Source organism: Spermophilus citellus (genome assembly GCF_964194105.1).
Source record: "Spermophilus citellus genome assembly, chromosome: 4".
NCBI classification, from domain to species: domain Eukaryota; kingdom Metazoa; phylum Chordata; class Mammalia; order Rodentia; family Sciuridae; genus Spermophilus; species Spermophilus citellus.
This window is the reverse complement of record NC_138185.1, coordinates 106,139,968-106,162,041: the sequence shown is the minus strand read 5'-3', so window position 1 is coordinate 106,162,041 and position 22,074 is coordinate 106,139,968. Positions and strand designations below refer to the sequence as shown.

Below are 22,074 nucleotides of genomic sequence, written 5' to 3'. Positions count from 1 at the left end.
ATTCCACAACAAATTCTGAATTTTAAACTTCTCTTAAAACAGGAGAAGACCTATCAACACAGAGTGGAATATCCCTCTGTGGGATTGAAGAATGGCATGAACCATTTACATGCAAAGCATGAGATCTGCAAGCAGTTCAGTTTGTTCTTGGGGCCTGCTGAGCCCCCCTGAAAACATTAGAGTTTCTGACCCCTGTCAAAGGGGCGTGTGGGGCTCTTCTCAAGGAAATATGCTTTTGGGGGGTGACTTATGCCTGGCCCACCCCTCTTCAGGGGGTCCTTTGCAAAGTGCTCTGGGAATGATACCCTCTTTGAAACACCAGGTACATTATGCAGATCAAGTCAATGGATGAGGTCCTCTGGTCTACCCCCGCCTCTAACCGTGGTTTTGGAGATGGACACCAGAGTGGCCAGCAGGCGGCAGCGCTGCAAGAGGTGGCGGAAGGGCCCGCCTGTAGCCTTCTCTCATGTCATCCGCCTTGGGCTCAGCTGAGAAGGAGACTGGCGGCAGCTGCTCAAGTCACCCTGGTAATCGGAGCGTGCTGGGTGCGAGAATCACTCCCTGCAAGAGCTAAAAGCCAAGAACAGTGTGGGACCAACCACGCTGGCACTTCTGAGCCAGCTTGCTGCTGCAGAAAGCCCTCTAAAAATAGCCTGCTCAGGGCTGATGGCGGCTATCGGCTGGAACCCAGGAAAATCCGCTTCAGAACCGGTGGAATCCTCTTCTGTGACCTGCTGCTTACTGGGACCCAGAGGCGGGTTGGGGACTGGTGAGAATGGTGAGGGCCACGACCCTACCAGGAGAAATGTGGAGAGAGACAGAGCCCTGACTGGAGACCAGTTGAAGGTGGGAGAAGCCAAGGAATTCTGCCTGTCACTGAGGCCTGGCACAGGGTGTGGTTCTGTCTCGGGTGGGCCATGAGAGGCTGACAGTGAATTCTTGGCTTAGCTGGGCATTCAAAGTCTCAGGGTTCTGTCCTAAAGTTCCCCGCAGAGACCCCTGGCAGAAGGTCTGGCTCCAGACATCTGCTTTACCAGACACATCCTGTCCTTGGCCCCTCCCCTTCTCAGCCTATCCAACCCTCCTTAGCTCAAAAGTGTCTTCCTTCTTCCAGGAGGACCTCTGGTCCAGCTCAAAGCATCAGCTCTCCTCCAAGTTCCAGCCTGCCCTGGGAGACTCTCCCCACCCCACCCCGCCGTCAGGAGCTCAGCTTTCCTCCCCAGTGTAATGCCAGATGCTGTGGCGTCTTGAGCAAGTCTATCCCTGTCTGGGTATCCATGGGATCAAGGCCCAGACATCTGGCTCAGAGGCCTGTCTGATTGAAGCCTGTTCTCACACCCTGTTGTGACGTTCTGTAACTGTCACCATGCTCATGTGCAGTCCTGGACAGGAAGAATCTGAGACCTGGGCATGATCACTAGTCCAGGACCCCCTCCGGGGGCTGGAGGTCCAGTTTCTGCTCACATGCCTCATGGGATGGGGTGCTCACCGCTTCCCAAGGCAGCTAGCTCTGCTGCCTGGCCTCTTTCCTCTTTGTCCTCTGGGGTCCTGCCTCTGCCACAGTTCAGAGGGGGTGGGCTCCACCCTGGCTAAGGGGTTCACATACTCCTGAGAGGAGGGCATGGCTCACAGGACAAATCTTACCAGACAAACCTTACCTAATGCTTGCTGGGGCAGGACTACAGGAAGGAGAAACAAGGACACTTGGGCCAGAGATGCCACCAGCTGCCTGCTTTTTCTCAGCCTGATGAAGCTGAGGGTAGAGGCCTAGAGGAGAGCCCAGCGGGCAATGGGGCTTGATCACTGAGGACAGTGGTCCCTCCCCCTGCTGGGGGTCAGCCGGCAGTAGTTGGAATGCTGGTAGGTGGGAACTCTCCTCTCTCCCACACTGGGCTCCTGACATGTCCCTGGCACAAAACCACCTTCCTTGCTGTGGGCAGGCAGGAGGGCGAGGGAGCAGGATTTCCTATTGCTCTTGAAATTTGGGGTCCAAGAAGGGCTGGGAGCACAAGTCTGGACCGGCCAGCACTCTGCTGGGCCTGGGGTGGAGACTGTGTCCTGGGCCTCAACTATCTATCTGGACAAATTTGGTTATTAGAATTGGCAGGGTCCCTGGGGTGGCAATGGTTGAGACTCTAGTTGAGCAGGCTTCAGCAAGCTGCTCAAGCTCCCTGTGTCTCAGTCCCTATGCTATAAACTGGGATGAGGAAACAATGTCCCCGAGCATAGCCTTATATAAATGTTAACTGTTATCATTGTTACCTGGCTACGCCCTTTTGAGGTGTTTTTATTTTTTTTGTTTTTTATTTTTTTGGTACTGGGGATTAAACCCAGGAGTGCTTAACCACTGAGCCACACCCCCAGCCTTTTTTAATATTTTATTTAGAGGCAGTGTCTCCCTGAGTTTCTTAGGGTCTCCCTAAGTTGCTGAGGCTCACTTTGAACTTTCAATCCTCCTGCCTCAGCTTCCAGAGCTGCTGGGATTATAGGGGTGAGCCACCACACCCAACCCCTTTTGAAATTTCAATAAAATGTATAGATTACTGTTTAGGAAAACCTGCACATACATGCCCAACCTGGTATACAGATTATAGGGGGAATGAATTCCCCCGAAGCTAACCTGTGCTGTGGTTAAGAACCAGTGACTAGGCATTCTGATTCTAAAGTGCTCCTTTTACAATTTTTTTTGTAAAAAAATTAATACATGCAAATATTTTCAAAAGTTCAAAGACTGGAGAGCTAATTATCCCCTCTCACTCCCACCTCAGTGACCCTCACCACTTGCACCCATTTCCCCTGATGATTTCCCCCTGATTTTCCCTTTTCCCTCTCTGGCACCCCACCATCCAATCTGGCTGCAGCCTTAGCTGTGGTCTGTGATGTCTGGTATCCAGGTAGCAAGGCCACTCCAGTTTCCTCCCAGTGACTGTTGAGGACCAGCTTTGTCCCTGTGACTCACCTGCCAACCTCTGTGACTCCACCTTCTGAGATAGTTTCTCCTCAAACCAGAGGTCCTTTCCCTCTTCGCTTGGTGGTCTCCCAGCCTCCACCCGGGTCTCTCAGAGGCAGCTGGAGTGAATTTTTGCATTGCAAATTGCACCACATCCTCTCTAGCTTAAAACTCCTCAATGGTTCCCCAGTGAACACAATGATTTTAGCATTAAAATTGAAGGAGAAAAAGTAGTATAAGACTCATGATGCTCAGAGTACAGAAAAAGTAGAATTCTTCCTGGCAAGTATGACATCATTAAAGGGGGCCTGGGATTGGTCCTGGGACCTGTGAGGTCACTGCGCTGGAACTGGGCCTGCAAGTGCCCCTGGCGGTGGGGGTAGGGAGGAGGATGTAGCTGGGATGAAGGTTTCTCATGCAAATGAATTGGAATGAGGCTCTGTGTCAGGTTTGACAAGCTGCCAGGAACAAAGGCTCTGTGATCCTCTGCTCCCACCTCCCTAACCAGCTGGCTAGAGAGGTTCCCCGAGGGCCCAGAAGAGGGGCTGTGGGGAATGCAATCTCAGGCCCTTGGACCCTAGGGAATCAGGAGAGAAAACACACAGATGAGCTCATCCCTTGCCCTCTCTCACACCCGGAGGCAGCTGCCTAATGCCTACAGAGTGCTCTTCTTGGGCAGGTCCTGCCACAGGGCTTCCAGGGTTTTCTGAGTTGTGCTCTCTCTTCTTCCTCTTTTTAAAAATGAACTTCGGATGCACAGAATTGGGCTAATCACACTCCTGGTTATGACATACTCTCAATTATTACCCCATGCAAGGCCACTTGATTAATCTGTTTGCTTACACCAACATAATGAACGCCTTTAAACTAAGATCTCAACCCAAGAAGATCTTGAACCTTAATAATATTTGCACCTACCTTTCTGCTCCTCCTCCATTACATGTCAACCTCCCCCTCAGAGGTAATCATGATGTTGAATTTTATGTTTACCATTCTCTTGCATTTTAAACTATAATTTTATTATTTTATTAGGATAAACTAGCTTGTGTGCTATAACAAAAAACAAAAACAAAACAAAACAAAAAAACCCTGAAAAACAAATAACAACCCCCAGTTTCAGTGGCTTAATCTGACAAGGATCTATTTCTCTGCTGATGCAGATTGGCAGAAGGTTCTGCTCCTGGCAGACACTCAGGGACCAGGCATGTGGCAAAGCCATAATCTAATAATATTGCCATTTGCACTCTAAGTTTTGGGGTGTGCTTTGGCAGTGGTGGAGAATAAGCATTACATAAGAGATACACCATCTCCTAGATGTTTCTGCTCAAAAGTGACACGGGGCATTTTTGCTGATGTTTTATTGGTCCCCAAGTGTTCCCAAAGCTCTCCCTAATTTCAACAGGACATGTACCTAGAATGAGGGAAGAACCAGAAGTTTTGTTAACTACAGACAATGTCACCTAACCACAGATATGTGGACAACTTACCAATATGTAGTGGATTTTAGCTGTTTTGTGAACTTTAATAATAAAAAGAGCATCATGCTCTATATGATCTCTGAGCTTTTTTTCACTCATACGAAGATTCCCATAGTTGGTAGTTGTAGTTTTTTAAATTTCATTGTAGTTCACTCTTCCCTCATGTATCCATTTTCTTTTCAAAGTACATTTGGGTCATTCCGGGTTTAATGGACACTGCTTCTGTGAACCGTCTCTTTCTAAAACTTCACTTTGATTTCGTCATTCAAGCTGCAGGTGTTGAGCTCAGTGTAAGTTCTGTGCAGCTTCTGCCTCAGGCCCCAGAACAGCCAGTCTGGAGTCCCCTCCCCTTCCTGCCATGTTCCCTGGCCAGGAGACTCACGAGCAAGGACATGGCAGCTGTCCTTGGTGCAGCAGTGTCTACTTCTTTTTCGAAGCTCTTGCCTTTCCACAGGAGGCAGGGCCATTGTACAGTGGAGGACAGTTAAGGGTCAGGTGTTACATTTGTGATGAACATGTACGCGAGGGGTGCTGGAGATATGGAGACTCACTCATTTATTTGCAAAGCAGACATTTATTTACTTCCTTTTATGAGTCTCATATTATTAGACCCAGACACAAAGATAAAGGACCTGCCCTCAAGGAGCACAGTCTAGTTGAGGAAACTGGGACATTATCAGATGGACTGACACATAAATTACGCAGGTGTATAAGTCTCCTTGTGATTTTATAAATCTGTTTAGTCATATATATTTCTAGCACTTTCTCTCATATAATTTTATTTATGTGAATTCAGCACCCTCTATACTGAGCTGTAACAGGAATCCAGCTCTTGGCTGGTGGATTATCATTTTTATAGATCATAAAGTTCCTACATTTTTAAATTCTCCTAGTTGGGTCACTTTAAAATGTCCCTAGAGAGATGAGGTAGCTTCAGCTTTCAGCTGCTCTTTTGATTTTCCTTAAATCCTTATCTTCCTTTTTTTTTCCCCCTCTCAGTTGCTGGTAGACCAAAATAACACTGCTTTCTCTGAGAAGTTAACCATTAAGCTTGACCCCAATGTTATAGCAAGGCCTTTGCTGCTTTGGAGCTGTGGCTTACATTAAAATCTAAAATACTGGAGAAATAACCCAATTTCTCCCTCTGATCAGCAGTGTGCTTGTTGTTGCTTTAATTAAGAATACTTAAGCTGGTGTGGTGGCACACGCCCATAATCCCAGCTGCTCCAGAGGCTGAGGCAGGAGGATTGCAAGTTCAAAACCAGCCTCAACAATTTAGCAAGGCAGTAAGCAACTCAGTGAGACCTGTGTCTAAATAAAATACAAAGTAGGGCTGCAGATGTGGCTCAGTGGCTGAATGCCCCTAAATTCAATTCCCAGTTACAGCCCCCCTATTTCCCCAGCCACTGCGGGCAAAAAAAAAAAAATGGCTTACAGGAAGTGATTTGGAATCTTTACTGTGAAGTCTTGGGCTGCCTGGCCCAGCCCCACTTCAAGAGGGTGATCACTGTGGGCCCCCATAAATTGGAGATGTGGGTGTTCAGAGGAAGGTGGCTCTTACTCTGCTTGTATAGGACACAGAGCAGGTGGCGCCTCAGCAGAGTCTTGGAGAACCAGCTGGTATCAGCCAGGAAGAGCCTGAGTTCTAGGCCAAAGGGCCAGCACGTGCAAAGGCACAGAGACCCAACAGGACACAGTGCCAATAGGAGACAGTGTTTGGCAGTGGCTAGGACAGAAGACCATCACAGAGCATGAGATAGGTGGTTGCTGTGAGAAACAGAAAGTCTCGTAGTCCATTTTCAAAATATAGTATTCAGCCTTAATTGACTCTTGTTGTAGTGGCCTTATCCTTTTGCCTGCCCTAATTCTAAAATTAGCCAATCATGCAGGTTGTACTCCTGAATCCTCCAATTAGGGCAAAGAGCAGATCTATGTTAGATATATAAGCAGGTGGACTGGCCACCCAGGCGTGCTTGCTAGCCAGGTTCCCGTAGCATGCCCTTCTTTCAGAAGTAAAGGTTTGCCTTGCCCACCCACTTTTGAGAATGTTTGATTCTTGAGGTACCTGGGATTACAGGTGGCACCACCGTGCCCAGCGCATGTGCTAGATTTTTTAAAAATTGTGGATGTGTGTGTGTGTGTGTCTCCTGGGCTGCTTGCAATGAGGAACCCATGTATGGGTGTGTACAATGATGCTACCCTCTTGAAGTGGGGCTGGGCCAGGCAGCCCAAGACTTCATAGTAAAGATTCTAAATCACTCCTTGTAAGCATTCATAATCAAAGCAAGAAAAAGCATTGCTGATTGGAGGTAGAATTTGAGTTATTTCCCCAGCATTTTGGATTTTAATGTAATGGTTTACCATTTTAACAATAGTTATGAATATACAATTTAGCCAGATATGATAGTCCATGTCTGTAATCCCAGTGTCTCAGGAGGATCCTGAGTTCAAAGCCAGCCTCAGCAACCTAGAGAGGCCCTAATGAAACCCTGTTTCAAAAAATAAAAATGGCTGGGGGTGTGGCTCAGTGGTAAAGTGCCCTTGGGTTCAATCCCCAGTACCAAAAAAAAAAAAAAAAAAGGAAGAAAGAAAGAATGTATAGGGGCTGGGGATGTGGCTCAAGCGGTAGTGCGCTTGCCTCGCATACATGCGGCCCGGGTTCGATCCTCAGCACCACATACCAACAAAGATGTTGTGTCCGCCGAGAACTGAAAAATAAATACTAAAAATTCTCTCTCTCTCTCTCTCTCTCTCTCCTCTCTCACTAAAAAAAAAAATTCTCTCTCTCTCTCTCCTCTCACTCTTTCTTTAAAAAAAAAAAAAGAAAGAATGTATAATTCAGTGGCAGTGGTGTAGATTCATAATATTGGATAACCACACCACTATCCATCTCCAGAACTTTTTCATCATCCTGAACATAAACCTTGTGCCATTGGACAATAACTCTCCACCACCAATAACTCCCCACAACCCCTGGTAACCTCTATTCCACTTTCTGTCTCTATGAATCTGCTTATTATAGGTCCTTAAATAAGTAGAATCATACTATTTGTCCTTTTGTGTCTGATGTATTTATTTATTTAGTTTTAGTATGATGATTTCACGTTTCATCCATATTGCAGCCATATCAGAACTTCCTTTCTGTTTCTGGTTGAGTATTATTATTATTATGTGATGGAATTTTGACTTCTTCCTGGAAGTCCTGGGTTGTGGAGCAGGGTTTTCTATTGGGAGAATGACAGAGGCGCCCTGGAGGGTGCTCTCCAACCCTGTGTGGGAAGGCAGGGAGTGAGGTGGGTCCTTCAGGGGGCTTTGGCAGTGGTTCAGCCACAGAAGCACAGCTGACCTTCTGAGCCCTGGTGTGGTCTGTCCTCCTCTTTCCAGTTTGAAACCCCCAGGGCCCTTTCTGTCTTCTGCATATCAACAACTGCAAGGCATAATCTTGGCAAATGAGGTCTGCGCCCCAGGCACTCCGGGATTCCCAGGCCCTGGCTTCTCCCTCTGTTGCCCAGGCCGTAGCCCAGCGCATGGCTGAGGTCTCAGTGGACTCGGGAGTTGGGGCACAGGCCCGGCCTGGAGGAGTGAGCATCTCCCGCTCTGCCTCTCCCTGTCCTGTCACATCAGGCTGTACCCCACCAGCCAGCACCCCGCCCCCTCAGGCTCCCAGCAAGGTTCATCTGCAGAGCAGGGGTTGAAGGAGACAGAACAAGCCCCAGGGGTGTCAATAACAGGGTTATAATCCAGCGGGATGAGACTGAGCTCTCTGGAGTCTCATAGCATTTTTCCAGCCCCGGCCACTTTATTGCCATATCGCTGAGTGATGGGGCTCGGGGGAGCTGTGGTTCCAGCAGCCAGCCCGCCACTGCGCTCCCTGCTTGTGATTGATCAAGCTACAATTGGGCAGAACAAATTTGTGTCGCTTCCAGCCACCCTGTGTTCTGCTCTCCCCATCTCCCCTGTTCCTCAGGCTTCCCCTGTGGGCCAGGGAGGTGCAGTGCCCTTGACCATGTGGGTTTCAGGAGTATAAGGTGTGCAGCTGGTGTTGACCCTGCAGGCTGCAGACTTGGCCTTCAGACTGAGACTTCTCCATTGTGTGACCTTGGGCAGGTGGCTCACACTCTCTGGAGCATAAGGGGTTGAGCCAGTTGTGCTGGGAGGCTCCTTTCAGCCCTGACTACTCCAGGGCATTAAGACTTCTAAGAGAGCTGTACAGTGTTTTCTCCCAAGACAAGGCAGTGCGGAGGGATTGGGTAGAACAGAGGTGAGCACAGTCGGCTGCTCCTGCCTTCCCTCCACTCCACAGGAGGGAGGCCAGCATTCTTTCCCCATCTCAGAATTGACCAGCTCCAGTCGCTCTTTGAGGCTGTCTTAGAGTCCAATTCAGTGGGTCATAGCTTGTAGGGGAATCAGATGCCGCCCAGGCACAGAGGTGGCAGAGCAGGCCTGTAGAAGACCCAGAACTCCCTCCCTCCCTCCCCCTGCTCCAGTGTGCCCGTGGCAGATCACAGGAAGCTCTCTGGGGAAGGACATTTCACACATGAGGGGATTTCCCAGGCTGGGGTTTTCTGTGCACAGTACTGGGCCAAGTCACTCTTATGTGAGAATTTGTCAATGATTTGCTTTCTTCCCAAGCAGGTAGAGATGTTGACCAAAGGACACTGGGCCTCTCTTTAAGCAGCCACAAAGAAGACTTTCTTAACAAGAGCTTTTCTTCTGTCCACCTTGAAGTCTCTGGTCTCGTAAGACAAACCTCCCTTCTGTCTGTCTTGAGCACCAGGTGATAGGAGTGGAGCTCTGGCAATGGCACAGGTCTATCTGCTTCTAAGATCTAGCAGACTTTACAGGGAGGGAAAGGGAGTCTGGGCTGGCAGGCAGAGTCCCTGGGGCACTGGCACAATGAGATTGAATACCTAAAATTGATCAGAAATGGTCCCAGGAAGGAGACTTCAAGGAAGATACTTTACAGGCCTCCTGAAGGTGTCTGGGGATATAAGAGAAAAACTGGAGAGGTGGGGGTAGGAGACGTGAGTTCTATTTTTAGTTGGCCCCACCATGGACAAAGTGTCTGCACCTCTGACCCTCAGGGGTAGCCCTGCTCTCCCCTTCACTGGGCATTGAGGGGATAACCACTAGGTAAGTAATTTAGTACAGATTTATCCTCGGGCCCTGATCAAAACATTCATGCCTCTGTCCAAAGTCCATCCTCAAACCTCCTGAAAAAGGATCAGCTCTCATGGGACTACCTAAGCAAGGTAGAAATTTTCAAAGTCCAAACTCTGCAGGGATGGTGAAAGTTGAATAATTTGACTTCTGTACCACTCTGTTATTTTTTTGTTTCCAATTATTAAAAAATATACTATTTTTTCATTGTTTTTCTTCTTTCTACTTTATTTGGGCCTATTTTATTATTGTTGTTTCTCTTTTCCTTTCTGAGTCAAATAACTCAATGCGTTTGATACTTTTTCCATAGTTTATTATTATTATTATTTTTGGTACTACAGATTGAACTCAGAGGCACTTTACCACTGAGCAACATTCCCGGAAGTCCTCTTTATTTTTCTTTTTGTTTTTTTATTTTTTATTTTGAGACCAGGTCTCACTAAGTTGCTGAGGCTGCCCTTGAACTTGCCATCCTCCTGCCTGAGTCACTGGGATTACAGTTGTGCACCGTCATGCCTGTTGATTTTCCATGGTTTAATACATTCATTTAAGGCTATACATTTACTTTCAAATATTGCTTTAGCTATATCTCACAAGCTATACATTGTATTCACAATCATTAGTGGTTACTTATTTTCCCAAAATATTTTGTTGGTGGTAAAATATGCCTAACATAAAATTTACCATCTTAAGCATTTTAAATGTACATTTCAGTGGTATTAAATACATTCATAATGTGCAACCACCACCACATTGTATCTCTATAATTCTTTTTTAAAAATATTCTTTTTAGTTATAGATGGACATAATATCTTTATTTATTTATTTTTATGTGGTGCTGAGGATCGAACCCAGGGCCTCACACATGCAAGACAGGTGCTCTACTACTGAGCTACAATCCCAGCCCTCCATAATTTTTTTCAGCTTGTGAAATCAAAAGTCTGAACTCATATGATTCCCCATTTTCCTTTCCCCAGCCATTGGCGATCACCATTCTACTGTCTGTCTCTATGAACTTGACTACTCAAGTACCTCGTATAAGTAGGACCACACAGTTTTGTCTTTTTGCGACTGGCTTATTTCACTTAGCATAATATTCTTAAGATTCATCCATACTGTAGCCTATTTTTCAGAATTTAATTTCTTTCTAAGGCTGGATAATTTAATTGTCTGTTGTATGTGTATGCCACATTTTGCTTATCCGTTCATAGATACTTGGGCTACCTCCATGTTTTTGCTTTTTCAAATAATGTTGCTATGAATGTAGGTGTACAAATGTCTCTTCAAGATCCTGCTTTCAACTCTTCCGGGAATGTCTCCAGAAATGGAATTGTTGGATCCTATTTCTTTTTCTTTCTGTTTTTTTTGTTTGTTTGTTTTGTTGTTGTTGTTTGTTTGCTTTTTTAATACCGGGGACGAACCCAGGGACATTTAACCAATTGAGCCACATGCCCAGCCCTTTTTACAATTCTTTTTTGGAGACAGGATCTTGCTAAGTTGCTTAGAGCCTAAGTTGCTGAGGCTGACTTTGAACTTGTGGTACGCCTGCCTCAGTCTCAGGAGTTGCTGAGATTATAGGAGTATGCTACTGCGCCTGGCCCAATAACGTATTTTGCAGGAATGGAAAACCCTTTCCTAAAGTTCATATGGAATCTCAAGGAACTTTGCCTAGTCCAAGTATTTTTGAAAAAGAAGAGCAAAGCTGGAGGACCCACACTTCTCAGTTTCCATATTTACCACAAAGTGCAGTAATTTATTTTATTTTATTTTTTTAATTTTTTAAATATGTATTTTTAAATTGTAGTTGGACACAATACCTTTATTTATTTATTTTTATGTGGTGCTTAGGATCGAACCCAGGGCCTCAAACATGCTAGGCGAGCGCTCTACAGCTGAGCCACAATCCCAGCCCTATTTTTAAAATTTATTTTTTGTAGTTTTATTTTATTTGTTTATTTTTATGTAGTGCTGAGGATCAAACCCAGTGCCTCATGCATGCTGGGCAAGAACTCTGCACGCTGAGCTACAGCCCCAGCCCAAGTGCAGTAATTTAAACCATATAAAACTGGCACAAAGAGACATACGGCTCAACAGAATGGAATGGAAAGCCCAATGTTGTTTTGGGGTATGGTGTTCTGTATATGTCTGTTAGATACATTGGATTTATCGCATGAGGTCTTCTATCTCCTTACTTATCTTTCATCTGGTGTCTCTGTTATTACTGCGGATGAGTTTCTGAAGGCATTTAAGATTTAATATACGTATAAGTTCTCCAAGTCCAAGGGTTGTTCAGAATTTCCACCATCCTTCTGGACAGTAAAGAAGTTTTTAAAATATTATGTAGAGTCTTAGTCATACCTTTTCAAACACAATTGTAGCAATTATTATTGTTATTTTATGGTCATTATTCAATTTATATAAGTGTACATATATATGTATCCACATACACATGCATCTATAAACACACACACAAACACACACACACACACAAACACACACACATATATATATATATATATATATATATATATATATATATATATATATATATATGCATACACACAATCTACCAAGTTTTGCATTCATTCTTTTCTCTTTTTAAAACTTGATGGGGTGGGGGCTGGGATGTGGCTCAAGGGGTAGCGCGCTTGCCTGGCATGCATGCGACCCAGGTTCGATCCTCAGCACCACATACAAACAAATGTTGTGTCTGCCGAAAAACTAAAAAATAAATATTAAAAAAAACCCAAAAACTTGATGGGGTGGTGCCGCAGTCTTGGCTGGGCACAGAATCACGAGCCAGTCAAGCAGGAACAAAACTTTATTTTGAAAAAGCCGCCGCAGGCAAGTCAAACCCGGTCCTCCCACGTGGGCGTCTGCCGGAACCGCGCGCCTCCCGGACCCAGGGTCCCGGACCTTCCCCGGAATTTCCTCCTACTATCTTTCCCCAACCAATGGGAACTCTCCAGCAGTCCGGTAACTTGAGTCCTGTAGCAAGCCAAGGTGAACAGCAGGAGCCCAATTTGCATATGAATGTAAATCTTAGCATAATAATACCTCAGTGGCTAGTTGGCGTCACTTTACAACCAAAGGTGCCATTTATATTTTGTTTGTGGCTCCTAGCAGGGTGGTGCTGGGGATGAAGCCCAGGGCTTCACACACACTAGGCAAGTGCTCTTCACCAAGCTACATCTCCAGCTCCTCATTATTTTTCATATCCCCTTCTTCCTTTAGGTTCACTTTTCTTTCTTCCTTCCTTCTTCCTTTCCTTCCTCCCTTTCTTTAACTGAAAATTGAACCTAGGGGTGTGTTACCACTGAGCTACATCCCCTGTCCTTTTTTTTTTATTATTTTATTTTATTGTTGGTTGTTCAAAACATTACATAGTTCTTAATATACCATATTTCACAGATTGATTCAAGTGGGTTATGAACTCCCATTTTTACCCCGTATACAGCTTGCTGTGTCACATCAGTTACATTTCCTCCCCTGTCCTTTTAAATTTTTTTTTGAGACAGGTTCTCTCTAAAATTGCTTAGGGCCTTGCTAAGTTGCTGAGGCTGGCCTTGAACTTGTGATCCTCCTGCCTCAGCCTCCTCAGTCACTGGGATCACAGGCCTGTGCTAGTTGCCCAGTTAGGTTCACTTTTCTGTTTATTATTATTATTATTATTATTATTATTATTATTATTAAATTGTAGGTGGACACAATACTTTTTATTTTATTTATATATGGTGCTGAGAATTGAACCCAGTGCCTCACATGTGTGAGGCAAGTGCTTTGCCACTGAGTCATGACCCCAGCCTCTCACTTTTCTTTTTGCTGAAGTTAAGTCCCTCAGGCTTTTTTTCAACAAAGATCTTTTGGGATAAACTCTCCCTATCTTTATATTTACATTAAAGCTTTTATTTTGTTTTTACTCTTTAGTGACAGTCTGACTGTAAACAAAATTTACCCCCCTCCCCCATTTTTTTTTCAATGCTTAGCACTTTGGGTTTTCTGGCTTCTCTTGTTGGTGAGAGGGTTGCATGTCTCCTTTGCATTCTTTGGTAGGTAAAAGGCCTTTCCTCTACCTTTTCTTTTCTTTTTTTTTTTTTAGGCTTTTATTTTTATTTTTTATTTATTTTTAATTTTTTTTTTTTTTGGTACTGGGAATTGAAGCCAGGGGCACTTAACCACTGAGCCACATCTCCAGCCCTTTTCATATTTTATTTGGAGACAGGGTCTCTATGAGTTGCTTAGGGCCTCCATAAGTTGCTGAGGCTGACTTTGAATTCTGGATCCTCCTGCTTCAGCCTCCTGAGCCTCTGAGATTTCAGGTGTGCACTAGAGTTGTCTTCATCTTTGACGTTCTTCAGTTGGACTACCACGTGTCTAGGTTTAGCTGTATTTGTAATGCCAGGCACTCAATGTTTATGAATGATTTACCTCTCTTTAATTCTGGGAAATGCTCTGCTTTTCTATCTTTGACTAGTGCTTCTCTGCCATACCTTTATTATCTTCTTTTAGAATTTTCATTAGGTGTTTGTTGGAATCTCTTAATTTACTGTCTGTTCTTCTTAATGGATCTTTCATATTTTTCATTTTTTTTTTTACTTTTCTGTGCTGTGTTCTATGCAAATCCCTTTGTACTAGTTTTTAATTTACTGTTTCTCTTTGACCATGTCTAATCTGGAGTTAATCCAATTATTGAGGATTTTTTTAAAGTTCAAATATTTTCAATTAGTTCTTTTGCATATTTATCTATTCTTGTTACATTTCTGTCTTTTTTTTTTAAAGCTAGAGAGAGAGAGAGAGAGAGAGAGAGAGAGAGAGAGGGTTTTTTAATATTTATTTTTCAGTTTTTGGTGGACACAACATCTTTATTTTTATGTGATGCTGAGGATCAAACCCAGCGCCCAGTGCATGCCAGGTGAGCACGTTACAGCTTGAGCCACATCACCAGCCCCTCTATTTTTGTATCATATTTCTTATTCCTTTTTACAATGCTATTTTTCCTTTCAGCTTTTAAGGGTTTCTAAATAGACTTATATTAAGTCATTTTAAGATCAATTATTTATTTTGTCTGTATTAAATATCCTTCAAATTGTTGATTTTTTTTTTTTTGGCGTCAAGCTTCTTTATGCGTTTTGAAATTTTGCTGTGCAATCTCATCTTGAGATGAAAATTTTCTTTCTGTCCCTGGAACTACTGGTTTTGCAGTTGGTTTCCTTAAGTCCTAAGGTTAAAACCAGGTCTTAGGTCTTTTCATTGAGGTCTAAAATTGTGGTTTCACCCCCTTCTTAATATGCTGTTGTCTTATCAGGCTGCTACAACAATACCACACACTGGGCAGCTGAAGCAATAGACATTAATTTCTCACAGTTCTGGAGGCTGAGAGTCCAATATGGAGGAGCTGGTGGATTAAGTGCCTGATGACCGCCCACCTCCTGACTTGTAGACAGCTGCCTCCTCATTGCATGCTCCCGTGGCTATTTCTCTGTGCATATATGTATGTGGAGAGGGAGATCTCTGACTTCTTCTGATAAGGACAGTAATCCCACCATGGGACTCCCACCCTGAGCCTTAATCTAAACCTAAGCACCCCTAAAAGTCCTACCTCTTAATGCCATTACACTGGGGGCCGGGGCTTCAGCAAATAAATCTATTTATACATAATTTTAAAGACATAGATGAATTTAGGGCTGCTCTGTATCTCATATTACATCATAAATATGTTCTTATCATTTACAAGGTGTTTAATATCATTTCAAAGGTCCTTACTAACAATGACTTGGTGTTGCAGTGTTGTTTCTTTTCTCTCTCTCTCTCTCTCTCTCTCTCTCTCTCTCTCTCTCTCTTTGTTTTTGGTTCCAAGGATTGAACCCAGCAGTGCTTAACCACTGAGTCACATTCCCAGCCCTTTTTATATTTTATTTTGAGATAGGGTATTGCTAGGTTGCTGAGGCTCTTGATTCTCCTATTTAAGCCTCCTGAGCCACTGGGATTATAGGCAGTAATGAGTCTGCTTGGGCATGAGGCTTGTAATACTTCAGATTATGTCATTAGGAAAGACCCCAGAGGGGAATGGTAAGGTAAAAATTGGAGCCTGTGGCTGTTGACATCTGTGGAGAGCAGATACCTCCATCCCCATGATGTGGCTGTGAGTTCCCCTTACTTCCAGCATCTCTAGCCCCATCAGCAGTCCCAGCATGCAATGAGCAGGGGAGATTTCCCAACAATGCTGCAAACAGAGTGACTTTATTTCCTCCACTCAAGATTTCCTTGATTCCAAACTCTTTAGTTCCTTCAGAATCTCTTGGCTTGCCCCAAATACAGAGAACAAAGTACTAGAGGGAATGGGAAGGCCTGGGGTCAAGTTGCTGACATGCTAGACCTGACATGACTAGACCTGACGCCAGACAACACAAAGGCTCAGGGTAATAACTAGTGGGTGTTTTTTCAAGGTTCCTTTTCTACAGTTTGTCAAACTATATTCTTGTATGTCTTTGTAATCCATGCAAACTAAGCTGCAAGGCTGTTACTATCCCCATTTTCCAGTGGAGATGACTGAGGCTCAGGTGAACTAGGGTAGTGTTTTTGAAAAGGTAACCTGTGCAAGATTCCTGAGGGATCTTATTAAAACACAAACACTGGTTCAGGTGATCTGGGTGTGAGACTGCATTTCTAGTAGGCTTCCACGTGATGGCTGAAGACCTCACTCAAGTAGGGGGATGCAAGGGGTGTCAGCTGAGCCACACAGGTCCTTAGTCTTTCCAACTCCAAAACCTGTGATCCACGTTTGCTCCCCCCATGTAGAATCCTGCCATTTTAGCACTGAGTTTATGGGTGAGGAAAGAGAGAACAGAGAGTCAAGGCTTTGTTCAGGGACAGGGGGGCTGCTCTCTCCAGGACCCTCCACCCCCAGGCTTAAAGAGGAGGAGGGCACAGAGGGGGATTGTCTTTTGAGCCGTGAAGCGCCACGGCCGGGCAGCCATCAGCAGGTCTGTAGGAAAATTAATTTTTTAATTAAAAACATCTTTTTTTCCCCCTCTGCTTTCCCCTTTGCTTTAATGTCTCAGTCTGGAGTAATTATGAGTCGCTCTGGGGAGACTGAACCTTAGAAAAATTGTTGGTGCAACTGCCGAGGAATTTATCTGATTAACTTGGGCTCAGCCTTTGAAAAGAAGAAAAAGGGAAAAGAAAAGGGGAGGAGGAGAAGCTCCCCATTCTCCTTCTGGCACGGAACTTAATCATAGCATCTGGAAGGCCAGGTGGGCTCTGCGCCCTGAGGCCTCCTGCTAGGCCTGAGGACAAGGGGGCCCCGAGGATCCGAGCTCAGCTTCCTGGCCCATCCTTCTGCCCCAGAACCCCCCCCCCTCCTCCAGGCCTTCTCCTGGGTTCTGGATATGTCACTCTGACTGGTCCAACATGGGAGGGGATGTCTTTAGTTGGGTTCCTGAGAAGCAGAGCCTGACAAGGAGCTCTGAGTGCTCTCCAGGGACAAGAGGGGCAGAACAGGACAGGAGAGGCAGCTGGGCCAGGAGGCAGGCTGTGCTGAAGTCTAGCTCAGACTGATCCCTCAGGGAGCTCTGCAGACTGACTAGCACCACAGGGCTCTCAGGAGGCGAGGCCTGGGCTCTTGTGACTGGATCTGTCATTCACTGGCTGTGGGTTGCCCCTGGGGAGAGTGTAATCCCACCCCCGGGCATTTCTCCCATAAGCTTGGTCTCCTTTGGCTGAGGAAGACTCTTCAGAGAAGGCTGCAGCTGTGAGTCCTTAACAGCCAACTCTCCCAGCAGCTGGGGATAAATGCCCCATCTGGACTAGAGGTCTGTGTGGGACTCCAATGACACCTACTGCAGATGAACAGGAGGGGGCGCCTGTGGGGCTGGAGTGGAGGATGCAGCGGTGACAGGACTTGGGGGATGGTTGAATTAGGGTGTGAGGGACAGTGAGGTGACAGGTGGCTCCCTGGCTCCTGCTTGAGTGACTGGATGGCTGGAATTGCCAGATTCTGAGATGAGCACCCAGAAGGAGAGTAGACCTGGGAGGGAGGGAGGCAGATTTGCTCTCTGGACTCGGTGACCTCTGGGTAGAAGTGCTGAGCTGCAGCTGGTTGTACCAGGTTGGGTGCCATCAGCGTGGAGACAGGAGAAAAAGCACAGGGACCTGAGCCCCACATGATTAGGGATGGCAGAGGATGGAGGTGCCAAGGGCAGCTTGAGGAGGTACAACCAAATCAGCAGGAGGAAAACCAGAGAGGGGCATCCTGATGCCACCTCTCCCCTTCTTGGACTTCCCTGATGTGCCGGCCTCAGTATTATCTGTCCATTCTGCCAGTGCATCTGTAGATGAAGGAACGAGACAGCCACAAGGAACCTCAGAAGACTCTGATCCCCTCGAGAGTGGGAATTGTGCCCCTCTTGATTAGCACTGTGGTCCTGGACCCTATCATGCTCCCTGGTGCATAGTAAGTGCTCAATGAGTCTTTGCTGAAAATATACTAGTTAATATTCATATGGCTCCTACAGGACACCAGGCCCTGTATAATCAACTCGTTTAACTCTAAGAAGATCCAATACCTTCTGTTTGTCCAGATCCAGTGAGAATTTCTACAAATATCTTGGCCATTCAAGAGGCTTTTCCTGACACCTTTGCAAATCTTCTAACTGAAGCTATTATTATCCCCCTTATACAGATGCTCACTCAGAGGCACAGAGAAATTAAGTTACTTGTCCAAGTCCACCCAGATGGTAAGTGGCAGAGCTGGGACATGAACCCATGCAGTCTGATTCTCCAGGGCCCATGCTCTTAGCTCCTGTGTGGATGAGGGAAAATGGATGTCTGTCTGTTTGAAACCAGGGCATGTGGCTATTACATCAAGTGCACCCATAGTCCTGTGTACCCGTGGCACACAGGAGACAGCTCCCCTCTGGTGAGGAAAAGGAGAGCCTGCTGCCTTGAGAAGGGGACTGTTATGCTACAGCTCTCTTTGCATATGGGACGGGCCAAAGCTGCTTTAGACATAATTTATTGCTGCCTTCATTTATTTATTGTGCCCTGAGGACAGAGGATGACTGGGTGGTAGGAGAGGGTGGCCAGAAAAATCTCATGTCAGATAGGACAGCCTCCAGTCCCAGCTCTGCTATGACAGTAAGGCTTGAGCTTCTTTGAACCTTGATCTTCTCATATGCAAAATGGACTCATTATACTTCTTTCCCAGGACTTCTGTGAGAATTAGAAGTGATACATGGCTGGTGGCACACAGTGGTGCCACTGTATGGAACAGCCCTTTTTTTGTGACATTAGTCACCTCTTTGCCTGTTACTGGACAATGTAAACACTGCCCTGCAGCAAATGGACATCTGGTGGTTAACTGCTACCTGGCTGCCATCTACCGGGCCTGGCAGGGGTAAGAGTTGAAAGTGGAGGGTCAGGGCAGGGGATGGAGAGAAAAGCTGGGAGTGGGAGCACCCAGCCTCTCCTGGGTAGAGCATCTGAGCCAGCAGCCTGTAATCACCCCCCTACCACCACCACCGCTGGGGATAATGCAAAGGGGAGACTAAGCCACCTGCTGGGGCCACCAGCAGCTTGGTTTCCCTGAGCCCCCAAGTGCCACTGTGTTACACGGCTCCAGAGGCCCCGTTCACATTGCCAGGGGGCACCACCAACACAGATCATGCCATGAGGAATGGTCTCCCGAGATGCACTGTGGAGGTGAGAGCTCTTGGGGGGCCACATCAGAGCTCTACAACTGGCTGGGGAGATCCGGAGAAGCAACAGCTCCTGCCTCGGGCCTGCCTGGGCTCCTAGGCCAGCGCAAGAGCCGGGCCTTTCCCTGACTAGAGCTACTACCGCCTCTAATGACACTGGGTCAGCTCTGCCTGAAGCCTTGACACATCTCTTGACCTGGCTGTGGACTGGGAGCTCTTGAGGGCAGGGCTGAGGCCCCTTCCCTTCCCAGTCTCTCCTGCCAAGCACAAGGCTGGACACAGAAAATGGGAGTCATGTTGAGGCCAACTGGGAAATTAAAATACTGAAGTCTTTCATTTTGACTTCCCAGCCTCCAGCTGTGCTCTGGGTCTTGCCTAGATGGTGGACAGGGGAGGACGGGGCAGTTTGACCCTGTACTTGAGGATCAGCAAACAGTAAGAGTCTAGGGTGACCAGGGCTGTGACAGATGGTGTACGGGAGCCCAGGGAGCACAGAGAAGGATGTGTGACATTTGAGAGGCTTTCGTAGATGAGGTGCTCCCTGAGTTAGAAATGGAAGGACAGATGGGGCTGGCCTGGTAGCAATGGAGCGAAGGCACCCCAGGTGCAGATGCAAAAGTGTAGGGCCAGGAGCAAGAGCCTCACCTGAGGCGGGATCTTCAGGCCCTCGAGGACAGAGTGTGGGACAGCTGGGAGTCGGTAGGATCTGGGGCCCAGTCCTAGTTCTGTGGCTTAGTATGTGAGTGATCCAGGAGTAATCCCCATTCCCCAATTTTCCATCTGTGTAATGGGAACTGGGCTAAATTATCCCCAAAGCCCCTCTAGCTCGGAAGCTCTTGTCTTGTCTGAAATGTAGCCAGAACCCTCCCCAACTTCCTGGAGCTCACCTGGGGCTGAGGGTGCTGAGGCCCTGGGAATTGCTCTTAGCTTTGTTCTGGTTAAACCAGTCTTAACTCTCTGAGTGCCAGAACCTAAGAGTGGGGGCCTGCCTTCTGGAAAGGTCAAGGCTGGGATCTGGTGGGAGTAGGGCTGAAACTGGACCTTTGTGTTGGGAGTTCCCTCCCCTGGCTTGCATGGGCCTGGGGAGGGCTGAGCTGTGGACTGTCTTCTTTCCAGCCAACAGCTCTCCCAGGACAACCAAACCCTGCCATAGCCCTTTTGGAGACTTGCTTCTTCCAGCTCACTAGCTTCTCCATTTTATAAGCACTGCCAGCCAATCAGCTCAGGGTTTCCCTCCTCCTGGTGAAACTGACCAATCACACTCCGTTTGGCTTCTTGGTTGCTAGGTGCTGGAGGCTGCCTCCTCACTGCTGAGGGGCTTGGGTTTTAAAAGTCCAATCCTGGATCTGGAGATGATCTGGGAGATTGGAGGCTCCAGAAGATGGATTTAAAATGCTTTGAGCTAGAGATATTCAGTGGATTCTGCCAACTTGCGGGGCTGTGGAACTCAGGAAGGAGAGAGCCCTGCCTGGGGCAGTCCTGGAGGGCTTCCAGGAGAGAGTGATGAAAAGCCCCCCCCCCCCCCAGCCCTGTCTGGGTTGTCCTTTTACCTCACAGAGAAGACTCATCAAATCCTTCCTTAGAAGCCTTAGAACTCCCATCCTGGCCATTTCTAGACACCTCCCTGTCCCTCTGCCAGTCCTAGCACTGTCCTGGTCTCTAGGTTGTCTCTGCTTTAGAACCCTCTTCCCCAGCCCAGGTAGATCCAGAAATCATGCAGGGGCTCAGGTATCTGGATGTAATTGCATGTCTGAGTCTTGGTCTATATATCCTTCCATGGTGGCTTCAGAGACCAGGAATGGAGAGGACCCAAGAAACTAAATGAGAATATTCAGAGAGAAGAGGGGGGGGGGGAGAGAGAGAGAGAGAGAGAGAGAGAGAGAGAGAGAGAGAGAGAGAGAGAGAGCGCTGAGTGACAAAGGCTTGGAGTGTGTGTGAGAGCATATGCATATAAATCTGCCTCTATACCTTTGTGTGTGTGTGTGTGTGTGTGCACGTGTGCTGGTGTTTCCATGCACATCTGTTGGGCACACATGCTTGTATATAAGATACAGAGAAAGGAGTTGGTGCGTCCATGGCTTGGACTCGTGGATTTCTTGACCTCTCCAGCATCTCCCAATGAGGATCCCAGTGTTTTGAGTCCTGACCCTAGCTCCTTCCTATGAACCCAGACCCCTGAACCCCATTCCCACCCACATCCCATCCCTTCTGATGGAGCAATTTCTTGATGGAAAATATCAATGAACCTGGAAACTGTAGAGCCTGCACCACCTCCAAATGGAGAAAGTCCAACCCAATTCATTGTCCATTCCCACTACCAAGGCCACCAGCAGCCCACCTACCCCCTGGTGTTTTCTGGAATTCAGGGACTCTGTGTGCCAGAACAGAATATCAATCATTAGAGCCCACTGATGATGAAAGGGTGGAAAAAATTGGGGCTCCTCCTGACCCCTTGCTCCTTGGAGCAGCCTGGTGTCCTCGGCTGTGTTCAGGCCAGTCTTATTGGCTAGAGCCCAGGCTTCCATTCATCCCAGGGCCTGCCTGTGTTTCCTGGGTTGCAAGGCAGGGAAACCCCCCAACCTCGTACAGCAGGAGGAGTCTGGATGGGGGTCAGGGCCACCTGCTGAGAATTCTGCTCCCTCTGAGCCCTAGTTTCTATATCTGTAAAAAAGGGGACCCTGATGCCTGAGGCTCAGTTGGGGGGCTCTGTGCATCATGAAGTGTTGGACCCACACCATGCTGGTCCCCTGGATCTTGGTTACTGGGACAATCTAAGGGCTGAAGCCAGAGA

The 22,074-nt window shown here is 46.8% G+C and overlaps 1 protein-coding gene across 1 annotated transcript in view; it reads left to right on the top strand.

Annotated features, from left to right (window-relative positions):
- Positions 1-590: 590 nt before the first annotated feature.
- The window catches only part of LINGO1 (leucine rich repeat and Ig domain containing 1), a 223,407-nt gene continuing 201,923 nt past the window's right edge, over positions 591-22,074 (top strand). Inside the window, exon 1 of the mRNA XM_081290069.1 lies at positions 591-846. The gene's annotated coding sequence lies outside the window, so the exon portion shown is untranslated. The remainder of the gene's footprint in view (positions 847-22,074) is intronic.